This window comes from Tyto alba, unplaced genomic scaffold, assembly GCF_018691265.1.
Source record: "Tyto alba isolate M040663 unplaced genomic scaffold, T.alba_DEE_v4.0 Super-Scaffold_18, whole genome shotgun sequence".
In the NCBI taxonomy this organism is placed as follows: Eukaryota; Metazoa; Chordata; class Aves; order Strigiformes; family Tytonidae; genus Tyto; species Tyto alba.
In genome coordinates this window covers 21,392,725-21,415,334 of record NW_024881280.1, presented here as the reverse complement: position 1 = coordinate 21,415,334, position 22,610 = coordinate 21,392,725, and positions in this window count along the sequence as shown.

Sequence of the window (22,610 nt, the reverse complement as noted above, 5' to 3'; positions counted from 1 at the left end):
CTGTTCCTTTTACTATTCACACCAACTGTAGGCAATGTTAAAGTCTCATTTTGATGAAGCAGAGAACTTAGTTTTTAAGGTACACATAAATAATTTCCTTTACTTTTTCTCAGCTGCATGAATGGACCTTGCAAGCAAGAAAGGAAACTCTTTAGGTATTCACAACAGTACAGAACACATCGTTACACCATTTCACTAATTCTTAGAGGGCACACTAAGTTATTTTGATTTATTTCAAATAATAAAATTGAAACAAAATATGGCTGAACTCACATCCACTACATCTTTTATTCTCACTTGAGTGCAGTGTTCACCTCTAATGTTGTGGAGAAAAAACAGGACACAATAAAAACAGGGCTCCTAACAATTCTGAAAGCAACTTCTATACAAAGTGAATTTGCAAAGCACATCTGATGCAAAGAACTGCCAGAGTTTCTGTTCTAATTAACAACTAATAACTTCAATAAAGGATTTCCATTGCTGTGCTCATAGTAGGTGGTAAATGTGTGGCAGAAGCAAAGTAACCATCTCCAGAAAACATTTCACTTTTGAACAAGACAGACACCTTCCTCTGTTAGGCCTGAAGACTTGCATTTATTTTCAAATCATTCATATGAGACAGGAGGGGAGACAACAAAAACCACTAAAGAAAATTCCCCTGTCATGGGAAATTCCAGCACTTAAGGAGGCTGCAATAGGACTCCTTCCAGAAGTGATTCCTACAATTACAGGCAATCGTTCGGGACAGGCCACAGGTCATGGACCCAGACCACTCACCAGAAAGCTGTCCTCAACTCCTTATCAAACCTGAACCCAAAATCCATGACTGCCAAGTCACACAAAGAAACAGAAGAAACCACACCAATGTTCTAGGTCCTTATGTTACAGAGAGTTGGTTAGATACAATTCCCAGATGATTTTAGGAAGAGAATTGAGCACCACACTACAAAGGCGAGAGAGAAAATTCACTAGCAGTCCAACCTGGGAGGAAAAAACCCACTTCTTCAGACTTCTGCTCTCGTTTGAATCCTCTGCTTCCCAGCAGGGAACATTTTCTGCTTTGTATAGACAGGAGAGAAACTGTGGGCCAGAAACATGAACTAGGTAATAGTCAGTCCTGCACAAGCAGGATTTAACATTCCTCCACTTCAATGTAAAGAAAATCCACTGTAATGACAGAATTGATGAAGAGAGCTAAGATTAATGAGGTACAGGTGTTTTTTTCCCATTGGTATCCTGTGGACTGGTACAGATTTACTGACAGGAGGTGGGGTTCTTTTCCAAGCTGCTATAACTTTTTAAAAAGCCCATTACTGTGAATACAGAATTCATGATGTCAATACAAACACTGAACTAAGATTTTACTTTACATGTTTGTTTAATGGTCTGGATATTATTTGCATTATTTATTGATGGGTTCTTCACTCATGCATAATTAACCTATTCCAAGTTCAGGCTGACAACAAAAAATTGTGATACAGAGTGATAACCTTTTCAAATAAACATTAAATGAGCCTGGCTGTGGGTTATATGATTACTTATTAAAAGCAACAGAACAGCTCCACTGGAAAAAGAGGTTTTGCTTTAAATTCTGTAAAAATATAGATAAATTACCATGAGACACAAATGAGCCCTTTATAGACATCTATCCATTTACATCAGGTTTTCTATGACCCTTTCCCTTTGTGCATGTTTGTTTTCTTTCTCCAAGCTTTTGAAAGACAGAAGAAAAGGCAAAGGATACCCTGATTAAAAAAATGTTTTCCCTAGTACCTAATTGTTTACTAATTGTTACTACTTGATTTCCACTTCACATCCAGCATACAAGTGTTCCAGAAAATTTAACATAAATTTTTTCTAAGAAGTCTAACCTAAAGACTTCAGGAACCTTTTAGGCTGTGTTCACCTTCATTACACACTTTGTAATAGTTTTCATTACAGTTGGAACTTGTCAGAGATTTGTTCAGAAAACATGATATGATTTCTCTTTCATGTTTTCACCTTAAATGCTGCTATACAGTATCAAAAGGATATCCTAAAAGATTCTACCAGAATAACACCAGGAGAAACGTTTTCAAACTAATTTGCCCCAAAGAAAACTGCTTTTAGTTAGTGCAGAATCACCTGCTTTTCATTATTTCCTCCTTCTTTTACTCTGTATGCCTATGACCATAAAGGCGTAGCAGATCTCTGTGGAACTTTAAATCGTGAAGCGGGAAAGAAACTCCTGCTGCTTTGTACAACTTAGTCTTCGATGCTTTTATAAATGTGCACAAAACCACAAACTGTAGTAATTTCACAGCTGGCCTTCTCCTTCCACGTCTCCAATTCTCCACTTCTAAAAGTTGCTCTTTCGCGTTGCTGCCCCGCACGGCCGGCAGACCCAGGAACCTGCTGCCTCTCCCAGAGGAATGAGCAGGAGCCTTCAGTACCCAGCTGGCACAACAGCTGTTTTTACACACCTTTTGGTCATGAAGTACATGCCAAAGTGTTTTATAGGGCAACAGGTATATTCAGATATTTTATTTTTTAAAAACCCTTCTAAAAATCACAACTAATAATGCTTACTTGTTTTTCACAACATCAGGATTTACAATGCTGATTGCTTCTGTTTCACCCAGGTCTTCTCACTATGTTGTCTGGTAACAGAACATATAGTGAGGACTGAAAGATCGTACGTGTAAGGTCTCACTCCTGCAAATGTCCTTAATATACCTGCCTGTTTACACTCAGAGGAATAATTTGTTTAACTAAACCAGACTTTGGCTAAAACAATTTTTTCTTACACTTTTTAATATATTTTTAATATATCAAAATACAGAACCAGATCATTTTCTGAGATACCAGCTGGTACTGTGAAGAGATGGGGAAAAAATATCAAGATTTATTTCTCTCTATTCTAATGAAAAAGCAAATAATATCTGTGTTTCAAATATTACAGCTGGCTTAAAAATGGCTCCATTTCAAATAGGTAGTAGTGGCTTCAGTCTTCCATAGTGTGATATTTATCACTGTGTAATAAAAAGTTCTGTGCCTTACAAATTCTACAATAGGTAGGTCAACCACTTAATATCATGTCATTCCTATAATCATACACAGCACTTGAGCTTTACATGGATCTCAGACGTTGTCACTTCAAAGGAGATCAGAACAAAAGCAGTAAGAGAAAAGGTTCTCTTTCTGTAATGCAAATGAGTTTCTTTTTAAAGAGGTGTTTTCAAAAGCCTTCATATCACATTAAGAAAGTTGCATTATGGCTACCTGAATTAAACGTCTTTACAATTGTCTGATAATTTAAAAACTCAAAGAGATTGCTCATATGTTGAAAATGACAACTACTATCCCCACTAAAACAACCTACATTAGAATATTTGAGGTGACAGATCATTTCCATTTGGCTGTATTTGCAGGCAGTCAGCATGCCATAAGGATTCACAGTTAGCCCACCTGTTATGGGTGGTGAATGAGACAATAACCCCGTCCCAGCATTTAACAATGCAATAATCCTGGTTTGCTACAATGTCTGCATTCAGTAGGGGGAAAAAAAAAAAAAAAAAAAAAGAACAACAAACCCAAAACAAACCAAAACAAAATCCAAACCTGTAAAACAATTGTTTCCAACTTTACAGTGTCTGGAGCACAGAAGTGTTTGGTATTGCATGATACAGGCGCGCTGCAGACTGGGAGGGAGATGCAATCCTCCCAGCAGCACAAACAAGGGTGGCTTTCCAGTCAAACCACTGAGCACGATCTTGACCATTCTGTAATGCAAAGACATGAACAACAAAACAAAAAAACTGTTGCAGAAGAATGCCTATGGATAACCTGTAGAAAAAAAAATGTATCTGTACTTCTATCTTTCACAATAAAATAAAAACTTTTAGAAAATGTGTACACTTTTAAATGGTCACAAATCTCTATGGGAAAGATGTGATGACTAGAGGGGTTTTCCATGTATTTAGGTAACTTAGAACTTTTAGTATTTTCAGGATATAGTTCCAATGCAAACTGTTACAGAAGTATTTGTCTCCAGTTACTCTATCCTGCAAGAATTAAATCTGGGAGTGAATATCAGTTCTACCAGTACTAGAAGCAAGCAAACAATGCCAGCTTGCCTTAGTTTGGTAAACCATCAGCCCAGTTCCCAGACAGGCAAGGGGGAGAGCCTTTCACTGGTGCAGTAATATACCAACTGCCCATGTAAAACTAGAGAATGGGAGAACTCCACAGGGATCAAAATTCAGACCACCATGCAGTAGCAGAGGTCCTTGACTAAACCTGCAGAGAGGGCCTCCCCACCTCCTTTTCTCCCACTCCCATGGCAAGGGACTATAAAAATATCTTTCACCTGGCGGGCAGAGAGAACCAGTAAAGGGAAGGAAACGGTATGACCATGGCATGCTTTTTGCAGTATGATGCTCTTTTCTTTTTATTCCTCTTCATCCTAAGGCATTCTGAAATTTCTATACTGTCTTCCCCTCCAGAGTGTAAAATTTCTTCCACCTTTCCTCCTGTAGTGCTCGGCAGGGGGTGGGAGTGGGTGTGTTACTTTTTCCCCCCTTGCTCAGTGAGAATCTCCTTTTCTCCCACCTCATTCTCCACATGCACTGGACCAGAACTCACAGGTACTCCCATCTTCTCTCTTGCAGAGTGCAGCAATAGCTTCTGCTTTTAAGAGCAAGGAACTTGAATCAAACCTCTTTTTTTTTGCCCTAGACACTTGACAACATAAGGCAGAGAAAGGAGAACAATACTGAGATATTGTCAGGAAATCATAAAAATGCTGGGCTGAAATAAATTTCAAGAGATCATCTAGCTCAGCAGGGTGCATTAAGGAAGAAATCTCTCTTCTGGTAATATTAATGGTGGGCTGTTAATACTAGCATTCCAGCTCTGCAACTTCTCATTAGAGTATTTGGTTGTCATTCACTTCCCCACCCCCCAGCCCCCGCTTTTTTTAAATCCCACATGGTTTGTGTCTGTCACTCAGCAAAGAATCAGACTGACTCGCACCTCAGAATGTGGCAGTAGCTTCAGATACACTTTCCCCCCATGATGTGTTCTGATGAGTTTTGGAGACACCATTGCTCAAGGAATTTCTTTTTCCCATGAGTCCCTCACAGAAGAGAAAGGGTAAGTTAAAGAGTAGCTGTTCTTGCTAAGCCCACTGAAATTGCATTTCTGACACCCAAACAGATTTTTTTCAGGCAGTGCACTGGATTGACAGAAAAGCAGCTGCTCTGGAGCAAATGAGAGTGAAAATTAATAGGACACCAAGGCAAAAGAAAGACTGTTGGTTTTGCTCACTCCCATCAAATTGTTGGGATTAAGAACATCCTTTGATCTCTCCCAGCCTAATTACTGCTCTGGGTTTGACTGTTTAGTACCCTAGTTGCCCTTCATAGAAAAATGTAACTATTGTAATACAAATCTGTAATGAAAATTTAAATGAAAATACAACATCCAATAAACAAAACAGAAGTCATCTGGCAGAATACCTGTGTCACACAACTTTTTCAAGTGTTTTGTAGCTGAGCAACACCATGTGCACTGGCTGTTAAAATGAAACAGGTATAAAAAGGAAAAACATGTCTAAGAGTAAGAGAGATTAACACATACAGAGCTCTATCATGCATATGCTTCTTTGAAACATTATCAAAGTTCTAGGATTAGTTGATTTAAATATGTTTCTTAAATCTCAGCATATTACAGTAAGCACAGCATATTTCAAGAGCTCTGTTATAAAAGAATTTTACTGGTATCAATTTCATAAGCTCATAGCAGTTTATGGTGAGACGTTAACTATAAACAAGTGGATCAGCTCACATAACAATCAAAGGTGATTTTTCTGTAAGTTAATAATTCTGCTCAAAGCTTTAGAGCATACAGCTGAAAAAAGACCAGTGAAGTATCTTTTTGTAAAGAGAAAACAAATAGAAAACCTTCCTGTGACACAAATGGTAGAAAAAACATTCCTTCATGAAGAAGTGTTATTTCCAACCCTGGCAGCTTTCATGGTTTCCTACATTGGCTCCAAGAGGCAATTGGGCATTTAGGCTCCACATCATCCTGTTCTTCAGCACTCAGTCCCTAGGCAAGGGCACAGCCCAGAGTTAATTTCTTGCCTGCTGGAAAACAGGCAGAATTTCCAGACGCTGCCACCTTCGGAGTTGACCTTCCTGCAAAGACGACATATGTCTTCAAAATCTGATGTTAAAAAGGAGGATCAGACAAACATGACATTTTATTGCTCAGTCTAACAGTCCAAGTTTAGGTTTTTTAAAAAGCAAAACAAGACAAAGCATAGGCATATTTGCAACATATGACTCCTTTTTTCAGTAAGACTAATTCTTATCCAACAAAAAGGAAACATGGCTGCTACTCAGTAGCTCATTAAATTTCTCATAATTCCATCTGTTTACAGATCTTATTTGGGGAAAGAATGTTCTTTTCTAAACATATATCTGTAAATATATTAAAAAGTATCTAAATATTATCACAGTGTTTAAAAAACTAAGGGGTTTTTAAAATGTGCACTGCATCTATTATTGCATAAGGATGACACAATATTTTATTTCTTCATATTTTCCAATATGAAATTGCCACAGACAGCAGTTCTAAGCTATGTTACCAATGCAAGTGTTACGTATATGGATTTCTGCTGTAATACACTGGTCTACTGCACCCAGAATTGGGATGTACAATTCAAAGAACACATGGCCTTTGCTGCAAACAGATGATGAGCAAATTTCAGATATGGCTATGTATGGGCTATATACTGAGCATGCATAGATAAGGCAAAGGAGGGAGTATGGACTATGTTAAAACTGCCTGAAAGAAAGAAAGAAAAAATAAAGCGAGATCACAACATACCTAAACATCCCTCACCACGTTGTGTTCCACATCTGTCACGGCATCCACTAGCACATCTGTGCCAAATTCGGACGGCGGCGTAAAGCCCATCCCCACAGCCTGCATCTCAACACGGGGTCACCTCTTGGAGCAAAGCCCTGTCTGACCGACCGGGAGGCTACCGCACACGTGAGATGGAGGTGCAGTAGGGAACGGGAGTACTCCTGACTGTAGGGTGACACGTGCTCAGGACACAGACAGATGCACGCCCACGGCACCGTGCAGCCAAAGCAGCATGAGGCACCCATGGGGAGACATCTCAGCTGTTGCTGTGGGGTCAGCAAGAAGCATCCAAACTTGTGTTCCTACAGACAAGCACATCCTGCACCAAGTGACTGTGCTTATAAAATAGGTTTGATAATAATATACTAAACTATCATGCAGTCAGTCACAGGCAAAATCCTTAATTTCTTGAAATAAGACTTTTCTGAACTGTGATAAATCTGAGCAGATAAGCAGTTTAGGGGATCAGTTACATGCACTGGATGTAGTACAGTAGGTTTGCAGTTTCCCTTTGGAGAAACAGGAGCATATTTGGATATACGTGTATGTTTACATGTGTGTATAAGTACACATATATGTGTGTGTGTTGTAATCTTAGTGTAAATTATGTTGGAATGTTATACTTGAGCTTCCCTAATATTGGTTTTGCCATGGTATTATTTTTGTCCTTTCTTCTACAACAAGATGTGAACCTGAGTTTATAAAGTATTTTGAAGCAGAAAATACGTACTTGGCTAGCAACACTTTAGGCTTTTATTTTTGTAACAGTTAGATATAGCAGATTATACATATTCTACATCAGGCCCACAGTTTTCCTAACGAATACAAAGTGTTCCCTCTGTCTTGCAAAGAGCAATACTGCAAGATTTTTTGTTTTTATCAGCATGGAACACAACTCAAGTTTTCTACACTGCCACTTGGGAAAAAAAAAAAAAATGAAAGGAAAAAATAAAAGACAATTTGGAAATAGAAACTAGATTTTCATTTAGTGATTGAACCTGTTTCCCTTAAAACTGTCTGAACAACCACATAAAATATTTTAAAATACTTTTGTGTGATTATATAATCAGTTACACAGGGTAGAAGATTTTGGCTAACGCTTGTGCTTTTACTTTTTAATCTTCATCATATCAGTGAGATTTATTTTATGTTTCAAATCTAACCAGAGGGAAGCCATTCACAAATAACAGTGCAGGACATAAATCAGAATGAGATAATGAGAATGCTCAGTATTTGTGCCCTTTTATTTTTATAAGGCTGCTGACTTAAAAACCAATCAACCAACCAACCAAAAGCCACTTTCTATAAGACATCTTGTTCTATTCTCAGAAGAGAGAGACAGAAACACAAGGAGAAACTGCTGTAGGGTGAAATTTTATGTCTTTCAGGAAATCTTACAAAGATGGACACAACTCGTAATACTGCATCTTTATCCTCTGAGGACTTGGTTTTGAGAAGAATTTCACTGATACAACATCACAAGCCCATTGCATGAGTATTAAAGGCACAAATAAATAGATCACTGGATGAGATAGTTTCAACTAGACTGCAGTTTTCGTTCAGAAGTGTTAAAACAGTTATTTTGGGATGAGATAAGTAGTCACCTTTCCTAGCATTATCTCAGCTACTCTGAGGCACAAGGACTATGAACAATTGTCTCTGCAGATTTAACATACATAATGTTTGGTTTTCTGGAACAGCAGAAGCATAACTGAAAAGGCAATAATGCCTGTGTTTGTGTGTGTGTGTGCATGAGCATCTGTGCTTTTTCTATATTAATATTTTATTTTTAGAACTTCAAACCGTTATTTTAAAAGTTAATTATTACCAGGCTACCTGTGAATACCTTTTTTTCCCCCCAATATTGTGTACTTTTTATTAATAATTGAAAAAAGGTCTGAACCAACTGACCAAGGGAAAAATAAAGGAGATCCGCAATAACATAATGCAAACTGGCATATGACTACAAACATCTTTCATTCTTTAACAGCTTGGTTCGCATAAATATCCAGTGGTTTCAGGACAGAAGATTTTCAATAATACCTCAATGGCTAGAACTCAGTTTTTCAAACCTAAGGCACTTAGGGCTAAGAAAAACCTACTTCTTGAAATTTCAGCTAACACAAGATGCCAGGGTCTCATGCAATGAGATCCCATGTGGGGAAAAAACAAACAAACAAACAAACAACACACACCAAAAAAAAAAAAAAATCAAGCAAAAAACAAACCAACACCAACAAACCAAACCAAACTCACTTGGAGAAAAGAAAGTGACACTTAAACTGGCTTTAACTCGGAACACCAACTTCTCATGTTAGGACATACATAATTCAAGGAAGAGGAGTAGCAGAGGGAAATGGAGATATACATCAAAGAACACTACAATTATTTATTTCTTTGCTTTACCTTCATGCACTGCATTGATACACACATTTTTTAAGTGTACTTGAAGCGATACCTGCAGCCACATTGGGTATCAGATCCCAGGTAGCCAGCCTGAAACCAGCAATTGGCAACTGTGGAGAGCCAAGACCAAAAGATCGAAGAAGCTTGAATACCATTCCAAAAAGGTGTTGTGATTTTTTTTTTTTTTTTTAATTTAGTACTCAGAAATGTTTGTTGACAATAGACAAGTGTAATTCTCTGCTGTTAGGGAAAGTAAAGCCTACTATACCATAAAACAATTTGCACCGTCAAGTATCATTACATGTCAAAAGTCATCTCTTCAATTTACTAAAACCCAAAGATAACTTCCTTTTGGTGTTTTTTTTTCAGCTTTGCTTCTGGAAATGTGCTTTTTATACTTGAGACAAAAATACAGAGAATTAATTCACAGTTTCTTTTTATAAAAATCCAGTAAACCCTGATGACACTGTAGTGGAGCAAATATTACACACCGATGCTTTTATTACCATTCCCTCCCATTCACAGTGCACTACACTTGAAGCTGCCTGCTACACTATGCTGAGCATCTGAAGATGTACTTACAAATGCTAGTAAACATTTATTACTTATGTATAGCAACAGTACAATAAAGAGATTGCACACACTTTCTCTGGTCAAGTATTTTTTGGTATCGTCTGCAGCTGCAAGGAATTGCACAATGAGAGTATAAGATTTTCTTACATTAACTCAATAACCAAGTATCCATTTACACTCAAAATACCAGAAGTTCACACACACATTTATTCCAAAAATAACAAAATTTTATTTCTGGATTACAGGACATGAATGTTAACAAATGAAGAGCAGAAAAACACTGCTAAAAGTGATTGTTCACTGCACACAAATTAAGACTGAAAAATAAATAATTTCAAAAGGAAAATACACAAATTCTAATGTACCAATTGCATTCATATTTTCACTTTTCATTCAGTAATTTTGTTTATTCGAGAGAAGCTGCTGTGAAACTTCCATCATTTTGCAAAATCAAGAACTTTGCAGAGTAATTCAACCCAATTTACTATGCAGCTCTTAAAAGCACACACTTCATGGCTTCCTCCAAAATCCTTAGCCAAGGCCCACAAAGCTTGGATGCCTCAGGCTATCCTCTGAAGCACATTTAAGCAGGTACTAAGCACTGAAGAGTTCCCTTCCCATTTCCCCTCGTGGTACTAACCCCAGCATTCACAAGACTCAGCGGCAATCTGCGGAGTGGATTTGATTTAACTGAGTAATAAAATCAGAGAAGGAAATGTGGTTCTTCAGCCATGGCGCTGACAGAAGGACTCTGCACTCCTTTAGGTGCTGATACCGAACCTGAATTCACAGAAAAGTTAACCTTGTGCACACTTTGCAGCTAGTTCCATTGCTTCACATTTTCTGTTTGCAATGCGTAAAATGGATAAATATTTTTGTTTTAAATCGCAAACCACTAAGAAGAAAATTCCCATAGCTTTCCTAAATGGATCTTACACAAGACATTAAAAGACAAATTATATATTATGCAAAGTCAACAGCAATTTCAACTGATGTTATAGCTCACACCTGTACCTACTAGCATAGAGGGAATATTATCAATAGGAGCCGGAGTAGCTTGAGTACTATGGCAGTGCAGAAGCTCTAAATATAAGATCGGACAAATGGCAGGTATTTCCCCCTCTTCCCTAAACACCAAAAGCCTGATCCTCCAGCACTTGCACAGCCACACAAGCAGATTTTTATACCTCTACAGTATTACTTTCATGTCAGTAAGAGCTTCCAGGAATGCAAAAGTTCATCTACAGGTTTCTCAGGTACAGGACCAGGCCTCCTATTCTAAGAGTACCTAATATGTACAGAGAAAACAACATCAGTAGACATTTCTATGGTATAAAAAAATACAAGCTAAATGTCTGGAATTTAATAGCAGGCATTCAGAACCACTAGAGTAGTACTCCTCTTTTCTCCATACATTCACTTTGCAAGTCATACCAACAACACAGACCAATATCATTGGGTTTTACATTTCCCCCTCAAAATTAGCGTGCCATTGCTCTGCACCAAGAGGTCCTGGTTTGTTATAATCTCAATGAGAAAGGCACTCAGACTCTCTGAAGTATCACTTAAAATGTCATTTAGTGGAGCTAATACTACAAAAAAAGCAGAGGAGAGTATAAGTGATTTTACATCTCTTCAGATGCTGGGAATCCTGAGCTGCACAGCATCATACGGGTCTCCAATCAGTGCACAGCATGCTGTGTGGATCCCTACCCTATTGTGGGCTTTTAAGCTTTCATGGGATTTTCTTAAAACAAATCTATTCATTTCTACTGTAAAACAAAATGGACTTTCACAAGAGAACTTGTTGCCACATGTTCAGATAAAGGCAAGGACAGGAGCGGTGCAATCACCGGTACCAAGCGGGAGCTGCCTACAGGCTCCATCATTACAGTTCACTGGCAACTTTTATCCTGTGGCCAAGGCGTACATGCAGCTCAGCACAGGCCTGAAAGCAAAGCTATATACACTACATATAAGCTGCTAAAATAAGTGCAGCACAAGCCTGCAGCTTCTCAGGTTAACGGAGATGTGGCTTGCCAACTCCTCAGTGCACGGCTGTCTCCCATCTGGGATCACCAGAGCCACAGAGCATGCCTGCTAGCATTCCTGATGCACGCAGCAACTAACTCCCTGCCACTTAGCCAAGCTGCAAATCCCTAAATCCTCCTTATTTTTCTGCTTTGCTGAAGAATTCCTCTTGGCACTGAAAAAAACTCCCGAAGAAAATCAGTATCTATTACACATATTTAAACTTGTTGCACCAACCGTAAAAATTAAACTTCTAAACATGATGATATGCATAGAAAACTCTAAAATACACCCATATTACTCTTTATATGATTATATTAGATTATTTCCTATAAGTTTAGAAAAGAAATTACATATTTGGTAGTAGCTTTCAGGCCACAGGATACCAAGAAAACAAATATGGACAACAGGCAGCAGTATGAGTATCTGGGATTAAATTTACAATTAACACAAAGTGTTATAAAGGTTATGAACAAAGATGTAAAAGAAAAAAAACCCTATCCCTGCTTTGGTTTGCTTGCTCACTATTTTTTATAATAAATACATGTACCTAGGTTAGTTTTCTAAGGAAATTAGACTTATTCAACTATACCCCCTGTTTGATCATCAGTCCTTTAACAACTTCTGAACTTCATCAGCTTTAATTACATCTGACAAGGCAGAGGTATTTCAGAGAAAGCACTTAGCTACACAGTGCGTGAGAATTTGCGGGTGGAAGAGAACAGCTTACGTCGTCGTTGTTGCCTATGGCGAGAGGCAGAGGAGACCTAAAGGTTGGGCTTTAAGGTCATTCTTGCTCCTCTTCCACCAGCTCCACCTTCTGCCTCTTTTCATTAAAGCATCAGGAGTGCTTCTGCTGCCCAGGCCTGGCTGGGGGGTTATAACCTCAGGGCCAGGAAAGTGGCTGCCCACCCACCCTGGAATTGCACCCTTCAAGGGAGGGATGCCAAATCCCAAATGCTGGTGATGCTGAAAATTTTTCCAAATTATTATCACCAAATGTGATTGCTAACAACAGTCTGGTCAGGTATGTTTCCAAAGTTAAAACTGGAGATAATGAGATTAGCCTGATATGAGGTATCAGGACATATCCCTTGATGTGATGGCCTCCTTCATAAAATAAAATACAAGTGGTATATTGTTAGTCTTCTGTAACAAAAATCTTTCTTGCATTATAAAGTACAATAATAAAGCAACCCACATCCTGAATCCTACATGGCCAGGAAAGTATTTTTATTCTATATTATTCCAAACAATACTGGGCTATTTATACCCCTGGAAGGGGAAAAAAAAAAAAAAAAAAAAAAAAAAAAACACAAACAACAAAACAAACAAACAAAAACGCACAAAGAAAAAGCATTATTTAAAATGAGAAACAGCTTTCTCTGAGTTGCACGTGAAATTTTTATGATAGAGCCCAATTCAGATGAAGCCTGATTAAAAATGGTTCATTTGTAGGCAAGTTGGAATTGGCTGACTACTGCCTAATCATTAGGAATATTTATATGCATCTCAAACTATTTAAAAGGGAAACACTGGAAGAAAGAATTAAAAAAAAAAAAAAAAAAAAACAACCAACATTTCAGCCCAAAAAGCTTTCCTTTGCTTTCTATTTAGAGATTTAATGAATACTCCAGTCATACAAGCAGCAAGACCACACAATCAGAGAATGTAAGAACCCGGACAAACCGGACAAGAATTTAATAACTGTGTTTTGCAATTAACAGTACATTTTATCAGAGCATCTCACAACTTCTTCCACAGGTGCTGAGTTTTAGGCTGTTCAGCACAAGTGAGTTCTTGAAACAGAAATAATACACTTAAAAAATGTATTTGTGATTTGATTCCTCCTATTAATGTTAAGAAATATTAGTTGGTCAGTTTAAATAAGTTTTTAATAGAATTAATCGCTTAGACTTGTAATGGTATGTCATTTAGTATCCTGTTCACTTACTTAGCATGAGTAGCTAGATTTGCTGAAGCCCTAGGCTGCAAGCTGTAAACTTTCACCTGGATTTGCTGAAATTTTATTTCATTTACATCTATTCAAGCAAGATGAGGCCTTCAGAACCAGCACAAGCCAAAAGATAAGGAGGGTACAACTGTCAACAGCAGCTGCAACTAGTCAAGGTAACAGCCTGCCCGGAGGCAGAGAAGGAATCCCATGAGTCAGAAGGTGTGGGAGGGTCTCAGGCCAGCATCACCACTGGACCAAGGGGTGCATGAAAGGCACGGGGACATCGCATGAAGGGCGGATGCATTGTCTGTAAGGGTGTAATTGCCCAGGGATTTCTCTGTTCTGGGTCCCTCTTTGAAGGTACCCAGCTCAAGCTGATTCTTCTGCTGCATCACTCTATTAAATTATTTATTTTTATAAGATTTGATGCCTGAGACTCTGCTTAGAGAAACCCAGGGTTCAAACTGTGGAGTGACAAACACTGGACTCTCAGACTGAGCTGTGCTTCTTTAACAGTTAAAATGTCAGAAAATTGAAATGGTCAGCTATCAGCTACACACCATACAGAGACTTTGTCTCACTCAGGTTACTCATGTACTTCAATCCAAAAATCATTCCAACAAAACAGTCCTTGTATGATTAAAAACTGGATCTTGCTTCACAGTCTTGAGTGTAAAATAACTTGTTTATTGTGATGGGCTCAAAATACATTCTGTGTAACATAGCTGGCTATTGTTGTTAGCTCTAGTCTTCCCAGAAGTACACAAACCACTGTCGAACACATTAAACCTCACAGCTTCCCACCAAGGAAGTCTATTTTACAAGTGGGAACATACACACGCAGAGATTAAGAACCAAACTCAGTGGTATTTAGGAGCCAAGCAGCAAAGCCTTGCAGGATTTTGAGGCAAGAGTGATCACACAGACAGAGTCATTGTCTGCAGGTGGCTACAACATCCCTGATTCAAACCTGAATCCACATCTGGGCAGGTACTGATGAGGTGAAGCTGTGTCCCAGGCCTGCAGGGAATGTCATCAGCACCAAATCTCAGGGACTGGCGCTTTCACAGCTTGTTGAAGTTGCTGCATATGTTATCATTAATGCTTATTTGACACATTAGTATGTAGTTATCACTACCACATAGGTCTTTTGCATACCAAACAATGGCTTTTGCCACTAGACAACACCCTATGCTTTCTGCAGGCTGCCTCCAGCTTCCAGAAAGGCTGGCAATGGAGGTAAGAATCAAGCAAGCAGTGTGGGATTATCAGGAAAACAAATAAAAAAACCCTGACAAAACCCACACCATGTCAGGAGTCAGGCTTGCACTGGATTTCTCATTTCTAGGCCCCCATCAGTATTTAAGCAGCTTGGCAAGGCAGCGGCTGCACTGTAATTACTTGGGTGCCTGAGGACAGATTCAGCTGTGTAACTGCTGCTCTGGGTCCTGCCCACAGGAGGCTGGAAATAACCTGTGACTACACAGGACCTTCAGCCCTGTTCCCCCGAGGTTTTGGGCATGTGTCCCAGACACTTTTGTATCTCTCACATCTAGCCACAACCTCACTTTGATTAATACTTAGCACTGTATTTCTTGGTACAAATCCCTCCTCGCCTCATGATGGAGTCAGTCTGAGCATCACAGATTATTTCAGTTGAAGAAATGGGATATGCTGTATTATCCTATGGTCTTCCTTGTTATTTAAGAATACATATAAGAAGCACTATATAGCTCCTTTTAGAATATTAAACTTCTATGCTCTTTGCCACATCTTTTACTTTTGATGATATCTGAAAACATACCTTACCTTTCCAGCCTGACTCTTCCTGAAGAATGTCCTTTATTTTTTCTTCAAGTGGCAGTTATGAGAATATTTTCTTCTTTTGAATGTATTTGAAGGTTGTGTACTAAGCATTTAGAATTAAAATCTTTAACAACCATTTGATCTTGTCTTGAGGCTCAGTAAGATTAGAAATAAAGGCATGTTGACACTTTATCTCAATATTTACTCTAACAAAGTTTGGGAGAAAGAAACACAAATCAAAGTTATGGCTATCCTTCATGCTTTCACCTCACAGCAAGGTAGATTCAAACAATAAAGCACAAACAGTTTACTGTAACCTTATTTCTCATTGTCAGGAACTTGTCAAAAAAGGAATGATTCTGTGGACATATCTCTTATATGAAGAACAAACAATGTGTTTTACCAGTGGCAAGTGAGGTTCAGTTATTTTGTAGACAGCCCACCAGATAATTCTTCCACACTAGAAGGAAATCAGTAATTCTTTATCAGCAAGAGGTAAACTGTTCTTATCTTTTGTGTGTTTAGTATTTTCTCCATGATACATTCATCTTTGTTGTCACAAAGATGCTATTGTTTGCATTTCTTCTATTTGGGAGTTGCAAATGCTGAACACACCAACCCTATAGATTACCTTAATTTATTTGTTAATTACATCACACCCAAGGCATCCACTGCAGTTGACATGGATCCCTCTGAGCCCAAAATTCATCTACTTCTGGCACCTCTCCCTCACCTACAACACACACAACCGAGACGGGACAGTGGAAGAGGAGACTTTCTTCGGCAGCTGCCCAGCAGTGCTGCTGCTCAGGAGGAAGCAAGATTAGGAGGAAAACACAGCTGGCTCTTCAACCAGCACAGCTACACCCCACAACCTTTCCCAGTTTATTTTTTTCCTCCTCAGCCACCATGGCACAGCTCTACTGGTCATCACACCATTTTGTGCCTGCTGTAAGAGCTACACCAACTGCTTTAAAGTGACACATTGGCCACCAAATAAATACCCTGACTGCCATATTTTAGCTGTGACCTCGCACCAAAAAAATCAAGAGCTGAGTTGCAAACTGAAGGAGAATGATTTTCACAAGCATTTTACCAAGGTAAGAAAGGTTGGAAATTATTTGATTGGTTAAAAGAAAGTCAGGAATCAAGAGAACGGTGAATTGTCTCAGTCTTCAGGAAGTTGTAGATGCTTTAAGGTTCAAGTAATTTCCAGTAACATTAGTAAGTATAAGAACAACAGTGTAGTGCTAGATACAGAAAATTAGGAATTTGGTATTTTACAGATCCTGAACACAGCATTGGAGCACAGCATAGGAACATGGTGTTAATCATTCAAAAGGAGACAAAAAATGGTGACAATTTTTCATTATTGTGAGATAATACAAAATTTCAAGTGATAATACTTAAATACATTGCTTGTGGTGAAGTATTTCTCCTTACCTGTGAGCAGGGTGTTGTATTAGCCTAGGGTGATGCAGTCTTACAGCAAAGAGAGAAAGCAGTGGCCACCAGACAATTCATTGTAGAAATTTGAAGTAACTCAGAAGAGATGGGACTCTGAAAGCAAGAATCAAGCCTATTAAAAAAAAAGCAAAATTTTGCCTTCAGAAGACTTAGCAGTGGCAGGTATCCTAAAATATGGAGGACTTAAATATGTTTAAACACCTCCGCCCCCTCCCCCCCCCCAAAAAAAAAGAAAAGCGAATGGGAAAATCATATACTTTTCTAGGTTTGTTTTTATTTGTTTGGGTTTTTTTTGTTTAAAGATACTCATACTGATACAGTTAATTACACGGAGTAATACTTAAGATGCTTTAGAAATCAGTGTAAATATAGCCAAACACAAAAGGACACACACGCCTGAGGATGAAGTAACTGGTTGATGGAGGAATAAAAGTCAAGGAGGTAGATCTGAAATTAATTCCTATCCCAGAACATTCCAATAATTCAATACTTTTCTCCCTCCTTTTTTCCCCTATTTCCCTTTTGGACTTGAGTGAGCAGGCATACTGGATACTTTGCCTCTGCAGCAGACCTGGCTCTCTGTGTCCCCTTTCCACGGTTTGTTTCCACCCGGAGGTACAGAGCCCTGGGAGTAGGTGTGCTAAACCAAGTCAGGCAATGAGCTCATCAAGATTGTAAGAAAGGACAAAACAGATTCCTTCCACACTGAAGCTTGGCAAGGAAGTGCAGACGTACCACATAAAGTAACTCCAAGGTAAACACTGTCCGCATAGGGTAGATTCTGATATTTTAGCCACCATGTCTTGTCATAATCACCTGAACTTGAAATCATAAATTGAACTGAGCGCAGGATTTCTTTTAATCTTCCTTCCTTTCCTCCCCTCTGACCAATAAAGGTAAGAATCATATAACATCATTCTCTACATATATATTTTTTTTTGGGGGGGGGGGGGGGGGGAATATGTAAAATATGAAGCCAATCAATTTCCATCCACCTCCAATGGCCACACATTGAGATGTGCTAAATAAGAGATCCTTCCATGAAAATGTGCCTCCCCAATTTACAAAGGGCAGAACGCAGTCACCTTCAGAGTTAAGCTAACAAAAAGAAGTAACAATCACTGTTACATTTCTGAACTTTAAACAGTGAAATTTTATGATACAAGAAAGGAAAAAGGAAATTCTGAGAACTTGTATTAAACTCTAACAGTAAATAGCATTTCATGAGAAACCTCAAAGTGCCCTCGTCTGGCAGCTGGCACTAACTGCTAGCTCATTTGAAAGGCATTCTAAACCCACAGCACTTACTCTGCAATTAAAGGAAAGCTGACACACATTTTTTTTGCTATGAAATTGTCTTTATTAGCTATAAAACAAGGGTATGAAACTTTTAATATACTTTTATAAAATAATAAACATTGACGTGATCTGTTAAAAGTTATTTTAACGCAAGTGTAATTAAACAGTTCATACTCATAACATTTATTTTAGGGCTTTTTCCGCCCAAAAGCATGTAGTTAAGATTTGTATTCATTTAATTGTATCATTAGTATCACATAATATTAATGTTGCTAATTTGCAACAGTATTGATGCAAATCCTCACTGCATTACTTATTGCTTATTATTATTGACATTCCTTTTTATAGATCCACCTAAGGAAACACAAGATTTTTGGTTTCAGTTAACCAACCACAAAAACTGCATTAGAAAAATAAACCTGAACCCTCTGTTTATTTCTCAGTTTGGAGTTGCAATATAAAACACTCATTCATTGTCCAACCTTTTGTAAGTGCTTTCATCAGTATAAGAGTTCTAATATATTTCATTTTGTTTAATTACATATTTTGTTTCTATAGCAACTAGACGGCATCTAATCCATTTTTGTTCCTTCCTAAGCCTTTACATAGCAATTTTCCTTCACGATACAGTAGCAAAAGATAATCCTTCTTTAGAACTCTGGGTACTATCTGTTCTTTCCAAATATCCCTTAATTAGTATGCATTAGGATTAAAACCGGTTGTAGTACTGCTACAACTAATAGAAACCGAGTAAAAAAGCCTAATAGGATCTAGAGAGAAAATTCTGTAACTGCTGTTAAGTTACTTCAGCATAAATTTACTGCCACCTGCAGGCTTTCGGCAACATGGGTCTCCAGAGCACAGGAGCAGGGGTACCCCCACCACACATCCCATGTCCATGGAGGGAAGGCAGATTTAATATTCTTACTCGTGCCAAGTGATTCAGATTATTTTTCTTGTAGGAAAAGGAGGATCCACTAATACTCCCCTGTTCAAAGAAATGATGCAGCTTATTTTCATTTGTCTTGCCACATTCCAGCTTGCTTCTGATCATGGAGACAGTGGCGATGTTAAGATTTTCCTATTGAACTGACATGCCAAAATAAAAAAGGATAAAGGAAACAAGTTCCACTGCTGCTAACCACCTCTTAAACATTGGGTGCTTTCTGTATTTTCCTATTTTTCAAAGAAATTACTATTAGAAAACATAACACAGCTCTTTAAAAAAAATCTAGCAAGTCAGCTCTTGCAGTAAGTCATGTCTATAGTTAAAACATCTGTAAATACTGGTTTAGGAGAATTTGGAGATTACTGCCTTACTAGGTGACCTGAGTCCTATATATTTATACTCTTTCATACACACAAACCATACTGGAAGAGTAATATTGACACTTCTAATGCTTGGAAATGCCAAATACAGTCTGCCTACAAAGCATTTTTGTGAACCCATTGTCATATGGAACAATTCTTACTTTAAAAAAATCATACGGTATTTTTTCCTATCAGAAGTTGCTTCTGTCAATACCCAGGGTACCTAGGGCTAAATTACTCATCTTACCATTTTTTTAAAATGCTGGTGTTTAACATACACTTCATCACTTAATTTATTCCATTTACCTCTCCCATCTTTATTCTGAAGTTGGAATGCCTTCAACATTTTATTCAGCACCACACCTAACTTTGGGTCCTCTGCCTGCTAGGGAATTTCTCAGCTCAGTTTCAACATTCAAACTCTTCATATAATGTCTAGGAAAGTTAGGTTTCTAGAAATTAGGTCTACAGGAGCCAGCACACTGAAACAGGAGTCAACTGAGCACATCACTTTTCGGCTTTCCAGTCTGACAGTTCTAGAAAAAACAGAAACGAGTCTTACATGTTGGAAGTCACATCTGTTCCATCAAGACCAGATTTTCAATACAGAGAAATAAGAGCATACACAATGCCATGCAAATACAGCTAGGCTGGCATTTCCAGGAAATATCAGGCTTACTGAATACATGCTGTGCTTTTGATTAAATCCTAGACTGCAAATCCTGTGCTGATTTACTGCAGATGTACCGTGCAACTGACCTACACATATGCTGCAGAAACACTTAAGTATTTCCAGACACTGGACATTTACTGTGCTACCTGGAAGTAACACATCACCCACGGCATCCTGACTGTCAGACTTCCGAGGTACCTTAGGTACCCAAGTTAAAATATCGGCTACTTGCTCTTAATTCCAACGGTAACCATGCCCCTGAGAAAGGCCTTGTAAAAACTTTCCCTAGGAACAGTCAAGCACCCTTAGAACAAAGCTGACTTGGCCACTTGAAAAAGGGCGTTTGGACAGGGCATCATATGCAGAAACAGAAGAAAGCATGTCCCATTTATCTACCGTGAGAAACACTGAGAGGATCTAATAAACCTCATATCGATAAAAGCACAGAAGACTTTCGCTATCTAAATGCAAGGTCTAGGGAACACGTTTGCTCCCTACCTCTTCCCCTTGTCCTCAAAAAAAAGGCAAAGGCAGCAGCTCTTCCCACAGTAATAACTGAAGAATGTCTCCAGGAGACTGGGAGCAGAATTAGTACTTCTCTTTTTTGGTAAAAGACAAAACCTATTTTTTTTCTTTCCACTTCAAATAAAAAAAAAAAAAAAAACAAACAAAAAACTCCACCCAGAACAAACTGAACCTGTTGGTAGAAGGCAGAATAGGTTTTCAAAATGAGTGAAGATTTTAGTACTTAATCGTCACTTGCCACTTGATGGGGGTGGTGAGCTAGTTATGCAGGCCCCGGCTGATAAATATAAAACAAGATGTTCCATGAACTATAAATAGCCAATTTTTATACTTTTAAAACAAACACTGTTCGACAAAGTGCCAAAATCCAAGTGTATTTGGAACGTTTAAGAGCTGCTTGTTACAAGATACCTAAACTAAAATCCACATGGTACTTATGCAGTAAGTGTTGTCAGGTTACATCAATTGCTTTTCAACTAAATATACCAGATACCTCATTATGGGAAAGATGAACAGACCAGCTTGCTATGTGTAATTGGCAAAAACCAAACTGCATCTTCTCCTCTGAAGCATAACAACGGATGCAGAAGCCTTTTTTATGCATGTACAGAAAGTTATTTTTGTCACCCAATGCCTGTTACACTTCATTTACTTCCCTTTTCACATGTTGTATCTCAAGGAATAAACAGCATGCCCAACATCTTTTCCTATTCAGCACTTTACAGACCTTAATCCTATTTGTAGGCTAAAACAATGGTACTGAGGCTTGAAAAGCTTTACTGTAACAGTATAAAAGATAAAACAGATGGACAACAGGCTAACAACATCTGTACTTCAAAGGACTAAAATCTGTTGAAGACACCTCTTACATTTTATGATGGAGCAAGCAAACCATTAACTGTCCAAACATTAAAAAGATCTATAGCATGTACCAAACGTGATTTGTCTAGGCATGAAACAACTAACCAATTATCAAAAAAGACCAACCTCATACCTTTCCAATTGCATGCACAGAAGTGATTACATGTAAAAAGGAAAGCTATAGCTCAGCTTCTTGGACTTCCAGTAACAGAACAGGTAGATCCCAGTTGTTTGATCGCTAACCCACACTGCTATGCTTATCACCTGTCATGTTGATATGAATGATGTTTACTCTGAATAAAAAAAACACACTAACCAAGCATCAGTCCAAACTGCACAGCTGTACAAAGCAAAGTTCTGCACCCAAGGAGATCAGATTAGAAACAGCTTTAGAAATCATCAGTTGCAGCTGGAGAACTCTAGTTTCTGCAGAATACAGGAGAAGAAAGAGGAAAGAGGTGAATCACAAGAATAGTTTGGGGTGCCCAGAATGCTCTAAATGCAAATTATTTCAAGCACATCAATAGCTAAGAGTTTCTTAATAGTGTTTATATTTGATTTCTAAACAACACAGAATAGTGCTTCTACAAAATATTAAAGAAAAAAATTGTAAAACCAAACAAAATCTAAACTTACAAACTCTCAAAACTCAGAAGAAAGAAAGTGCAAGTCAAAGGTCTTTAAAAAAACGTAGGCCTTCTGAAAACTTAAATAGATTTCCCTTCAGCATTTGGTATATCAGCAATTCCAACAAGACTAGAAAACCAAAGAGGAAAACAACATAAA